Raw genomic sequence first — 6,372 nt, forward strand, 5'->3', positions numbered from 1 at the left:
CGAAATCAACAGCAATGCAAGTTCTTTTAATATAAAGAGAAAAAACTGTTTCTGATCTTACACTTCCCCTCCTGATTCTTCAGCTCTAAGCATTCCTTGGTGAGGCCCAATTCAGAACAGTATCCTCAAAGCACAAGCAGCAAACCAAGGATATAAACACCAGGAATTTATGTTAGGCCACTTCATAACAGCAAACAGAGTTTTGTATTATTTACATTAGATGTCTTAAAAAAAAAAAAATCTATTAAGGAAAGTAGTATTGGCTACTTTGGAATAAATACATGTTATATTTCAGATGGGTATTTGGAATTCATACTACAGTGCTATGCCAGCAGTGAATTTAGACTGTTGCCTTTCATTTTGACCAATGTTAGTAAGACTTCTGTTTCCATGAGAAAACGGGTAGAATTTTCTTCTCCTGGCACTGAAGCAGCACTTTTCCATATGTACCTTATGCGTAAGTAAAAGGCCTCTCAGTCAGTCTCAGCAGTAGGTGATGAGGCTCACAGCTATTCCACCCAAAGACAATCCAGATCCCTGTAAGCCATTAACATGGTCTCAACCATCAGTACACTCACTGTTGGCATCTCCCTCACCAGCTCCTGATAAGATCTCCTTAACACAAATACAAAACACAGTAATTCAAATAAATATAATGGAAAGAGTCAAGCACGTGTGTAATTTTTCCAAGCGCGAGGAAGTGGATCTGAGAACCTGAAGTCTTCTTTGAGGCTGTAACGTTGCTAACAAGGAGGACAAGCTGTCTCAGCAATAGTAAATGCCTACAGTTCATAAGGAAAAAATCAACACCTAGCACAGAGAAGACCTTACTGTCACAAGTATCATACACATTTCAGAAGATTTTTACAATATGGGAAATCTTCATTACACCAGTCTCTCCCCTAAGCAGTAAAAACTACATGAATACATTACATTTCTTTTGTATTCTCTGGGAGAAACTAGCTTCCCTTAGAGGGACTTCAAACTTAAGTACACTGCAACTTCAAAAACAAATAAAATTGCAAAATGAAAAGCCAACATTCCTCTCAGAAAATAATTGTCCTTCTGAAGAGCAAAGTTTGTCGTGGCAAAGCAAAAGCTTTGTTGTAGGCTGGTCTGATTGAAATCAGAACCGAAAAAAAATCATTATCATTTTCTCCAAACATTTTTAAGATACTAAGAAAGCAGTTACGCAGCTTTTCCTTGAAAACATAAAGAACAGAGAACAAACCATCCTTGATGAGGTTTAGCAACATCAATTAATACACTAATTAAGGTGCAGTGCAGAAAGGAAGACTTTGAACTGAGCATGTAAGTGCAGCACTGGCAGTAGATAAAATATTTCATTAGCCTCATGGAGTTTTAGATTGTGAAGGCACCAAAGAGTGTACTTTTTGATGCCCATTAGCTGCACACCGAAGATGTGCCAATGCACATTTATTTTATTCCTGAAGTTATTAAACAAGCTTCTTACAGGCACTTTAACTGGTGTTTTTATTTTTACTATTGGGTGACAGCATACCTTTCTGTATTGGGGAGGGGGTTCATTCCTCTCTTTAGCATATGGTGGGCTGTTGGGGTGGCTCAGCCTGCTCTCGGGCTGAAACCATCAAATGTCGGTCACCAGAAGAGATCACTGAGATCTAGGTTACCTCGCCCTGGGTGGCTCCCAATCCTAAATTACCTCCCCCTGTTCCAGAAAGTTCTCCCTTTTTTAGTTATTAATTGGTTCCCTGTTATGACTCCTGCCTCCCTGTTTTCCCCATTTGTTCTGAAAAATTGTATCCTCCCCTCTGCTTGTAGCCCATTGGTTGTTTTCTCTCTCCCTGCCTTGCTCCACCCCCCCATAAAGGGGCTAGCCCGCGTCTTCTCAAGGGCCGCTCTGGTCCCTGGACCCTCCCGCAAATAAACCTGTTGGAACTCACACCAGAAGCCCCTCCCGCCTTCTTTGCCTCCGGGCTAACGCGAGCCCAATCTACCGGCTGCCCGATGTGCTTCCTCTGAGGAGGAGCCAGCGCACGGACCCATCTCACGCCGATTCCACTGAGCCGTCCAGCGAGGACGCTGTGGAGGCCAACGCTGCGTCTCCTCTGCCCGAGGGCACGCCGGGGCTTATGATTACAAGCCCCCGGTTGCGTTAGTGGGCCAACAACTTTTCAGGCTAGAAATTGCTGAAGAGTATCGGTGTCTTCATCAACAAACGGGACAGGGAGCCTGGTCAGGCGCTCCAGGAGCCTTTTATTATTTTATTCTATTACCAGTCTCACACACCGAGTTGAGACAGAGTTGGTACAAAGCTCACACTGCCAAGGACATCCAACAACTTCCTGTTTGCAAAGCATTTTTAAAAGCTTCTTAGCCAATCAGCATACTTCTAAAAGTTACAGACAGCTGTCTTAACCAATTCATAATAGCACACATACAACTGTTAAATACAATACTGGCTTGTTATGCCTTGACATAACAATACACAATATCCTATTATGAGGCTTAAACTTACCTATTTTGCTAAGCATATTTTTTTGCAACTCCAAAATCTATCTAGGCCTAACCTAGAAACCCTAACCATTGTTTTAATGTCCTTGGCGCTGCATAACTATATCTTCTTCTAGCTTTTCACAGGCAAAGCTGAATCCTAAATCCTTTTGCTTTATTTTCTGAAGCCTGCTTTTATTTCGCACACCTAAAATCCTTTCCACCTTTTGTGTTTCCCCACAAAGAATAAGATTTGCATGTAGCAGTTATACTCTGTTAAAAAAATAATTCAACAAATTACATTCCCCTCCTTGATTGATACATTACATGGGACTCATGTATCTAGGAGAGAGCACAACTGGAAATGCGTGTCCAGACGTTTTCAGTTTCTATGCTTTATCAAACAACTGAAAAGCAAAGAAAGATGCACTTAGAGGCTGTGAGAGATACATTATACACAAACAAGTTCACCCTGTTGTCCAAACTTACTTGGGATGGAAGGCCTTTTCCCCTGCCTATGTTCACACAAGTACATTCACACTGTGGATCCTAATGTTCTCTCCCCAAGCAGAGGGTGAAGGCTTTAAAAAGTCTGCAAGCTTCTTTCAGCCTCAGATTTCCCAACGCTTTCCACTGGGGATTACAACACAAAACGCATATAGGCAAAGCACCCTGGAGAGCCACTAATTACTTCCAGTGGATCTCCAGAAAGGTGTGATAATTTTAAAGAGCCAGTTCCCTGAAGCCATCTATTGCTGGATAACAAAGATAACCCAACATCCTTTCTGTAGACAAAAGGAACATGTTCCCAGTCCTTCAAGAGCCTCAGGACAAGTGGAAGTTCACATGCAAAGTGAGACTGCCTCTTCCCTGTGAGAAGACCAAGGGGTCTTATCATGGCGATTCTGCTGCAAAGGAAGAGGAACCCCTGGGAGAGACATTCCAGCCATGGTTTAAGGATGCAATGCAGTGGTTCAGAAATTAATCCTGGTTCGAGTTAGCTCCAGAGTGAGAACAAAATGCAGAATCAAATGCAAAAGTGAGATTTTTAAATAGTAAAAGAGTAAATAATCACTGCACTGCCTCACCACCTGTTTCATTCGCAGCTGAGTACAGCTTTGCTGATCTATTGTCCACACTGCACAGCAAGAATTAAATGTACCCCCAAGGATTCTTTTCAGTCAAATTCACTCCATTAACTCCCAAAAATAAGTATTTGCTTGGGAACAGATTGTCTGCTAACTAGCTAAACTCTTCTTCTATAAATTGTACTAAATGATGCAGCACGTTCTCTAGATGTAATCCCTTTTGCAGCATGTTCTCTAGATTTGATCCCTTTCAACAGAAGCTCAGTTTCTTTTCATTATTGTACCCAAAGTCCCAACTCACTTATACTGTAAATCACTAAGGATAAGTAGATTGTTAATTCCATGAAAGCTTCTGTTTGCTCTTCTTGGCGAAGACATCCTGTTCTTCATATTAAATACCTACTGTCAAGAAACTGTTTCACTAAGGAAAGACCTTCCAAAGCTCTGCCTAACCTAAAGTTACCCAGGTCCTTCACCACACTACTCCAGGGTAAGCCCAAAGTCTGTTCTTCGGAGATTTTTTTAGCCTAGTGTGAAGAACCTTCTGGCAACCCAATCCCTCCCACTGATAACCCTAGCAAAATTCTTAGTACCATACTGGGAAAGTATTACTAAAATAAAAACTGACATGCTTCAAATTTCACAAGAAATGAACTTGTGTGTCACAAGATTTCAAATACAGTCTTTCCTAGAAAGTTTAAAGTACTGATCCTGTCATTTTGCCTTTTTTTTTTTTTAACACCTGTAATATGGATCAGAACAAAACATACTGGTTTTCCACAAAACCAAGCGAAAGTGTTTTTTATACACATGTCTAAGGAACACTAACCAGATATATTGTCACTTCAACATGTATATGAATTCTTCCTGGCAGGGTGTTAAAAAAGCCTAAGGAGGACAGTGCATAAATGGACACAAAAACAGCCCAGGAATCCACTGAGGTGGAGGTTAATCCTGAATAATCACAATTCAGAAGATATTTCATTTGAAGGAGAGCAACTGAATACTGAGTGAGTTGAGGAATAACATTAGAATTTCAGCATTACAGCAGTCAATATGGTTTTCAATATAAATTATATACTCCAGGTAAACTGATTATAACTGTTAGCCTGCTCTCTTCAAACCATAAATGAAAAAACGTACTCATGTATTTTCTGCTTCTAATTTTGTGGTATACGGAAATATCTTCAACAGGTTTTTTATGTGTTCTATTTCTACCAGTAGCTTTATTCATGAAACCTTAAGAAGTCTTTTGAGGAAAATGACTGTTCACACAAAAAAGAGCCATGAAAAAACTACAAAGGTCAACATTAAATAATGACTCTATACTTTCCAAGGAAAAAAAGCTACATTGATGTATGTATGTCTTCCAGTCATTGCTGCATTTTTATATGCATTTATGATTACTATGTGCATTTTTATGAGCTTAATAAAACTTACCTAGACTACAGTATTTGTTTATAGTGAAAAAACACATTCCTGTGGACTGAAAACTTACCTCCAATGGGCAATGAAGTAATATCACAATGTTGCTTGTTTTCCAATCCATTTTCTACCATAAAACTTAATTTCTTTCCAGATCAAGTCAAGTAGTTATACCTCATGTCAAAAGTCACACTCTTACCTTATTAGTTACTACTTTTGTGGAGAAAAAGTTACAAACTCTACTCAAACTTACATTTAACATATATTATGCTGCTTTCCCTGCCTCTTTGCACCTTCCACTCTTCCAGAAAGACTCTTGAGGCTGCTAATTTAACTACAGTAGGGGACTACACACCTGCAAGCCTCTTCACTCACCTTTTGGTTTCTTTTGCACTCTCTTCATTTTGCCTGTCTCCATCTCCTTCCATTTTCTTCAGAGCTGAATTACCCAGTACTATATTACTGCCTAACCCACTGCTGATCTGACCAAATTAGCTCAACCTGCTACACCTGAGGCTTATCACTGCCCCTCCAGGTGTTACCAACCACCTGGTTAAGATGGTTCAAACTCCTCAGAGTACTATGTAACTTTAACTGTTTCCTACCAAGCATTTCCAAGATTCTGCTCGTATAATTAATAGAGCATAGATGAATACCCATGGACTGGATTGTTGAGTTTTAGTGTGGTTTGTTTTTTTTTTTTTCCCTAACAACATAACTGCAACTGGTTTATTTCAAGTTCCATGTGCTCAAACAGGTCTTATCTCATACAAGTTCATCTAGGAGAAGACTGCCTTGATGAACTGGACCACAACCAAAATCAAAACAGAAAATAAACACACTTTGAGACAAACACAGCACATGTGTAAGGGAGAATTCTGGCCAGTAAAATTCCAGAAACCATTTTCTTTTCAATAAAGGTGTCAGGCTTGATGCAGAGCTCCATTAAGCTTTCTTTCACTGCTTTAGGTCACAGTTACATTTGAAGAATTCAGTTAAGGGTTTCCTCTCTAGACTCTAAGCTCTGGTTACAACCAAGAGCAGATATTGTATCTGTATTACATTCATGCTCTGGCAAGCTAGCTGAAGACTGCAGTAGAACAGAAATTGCCTATAGTTGTGACCTGTGGCTCGCTAATTGTCTCTCCAAAAAACGTCCCATGCACACCAGTACCAGACTTAATCCACTGCAGTAACTGTGAATTGGCCTCTGATACCTGAAGAAAACTCCTTCCACATGCCCAAACGTAACAGCAAGTGAAAGCTCTAAAGGTAAACTACTTAACAAAACCTCCCACTTAGCACAATTTGCTGGAGTGTTAGCAACAGGGGGCTTTCCAGCAGTATGCAGTATATTAAACCAGAAGAAAGCAAGGTTTTCAAA

At 40.1% G+C, this 6,372-nt stretch overlaps 1 protein-coding gene across 4 annotated transcripts in view; it reads right to left on the reverse strand.

Annotated features, from left to right (window-relative positions):
- CTNNA3 (catenin alpha 3) overlaps nt 1-6,372 on the reverse strand; it is a 430,393-nt gene that overhangs the window by 158,039 nt on the left and 265,982 nt on the right. The window contains exon 1 of one of the 4 annotated variants that reach the window (XM_019286636.3): nt 1,523-1,600. The exons of the other annotated variants lie outside the window; for them this stretch is intronic. The gene's annotated coding sequence lies outside the window, so the exon portion shown is untranslated. Of the gene's footprint in view, nt 1-1,522; nt 1,601-6,372 lie in introns of those variants that run through there. 4 annotated transcript variants of the gene reach the window in all.

Source organism: Corvus cornix, chromosome 6, assembly GCF_000738735.6.
Source record: "Corvus cornix cornix isolate S_Up_H32 chromosome 6, ASM73873v5, whole genome shotgun sequence".
NCBI classification, from domain to species: domain Eukaryota; kingdom Metazoa; phylum Chordata; class Aves; order Passeriformes; family Corvidae; genus Corvus; species Corvus cornix.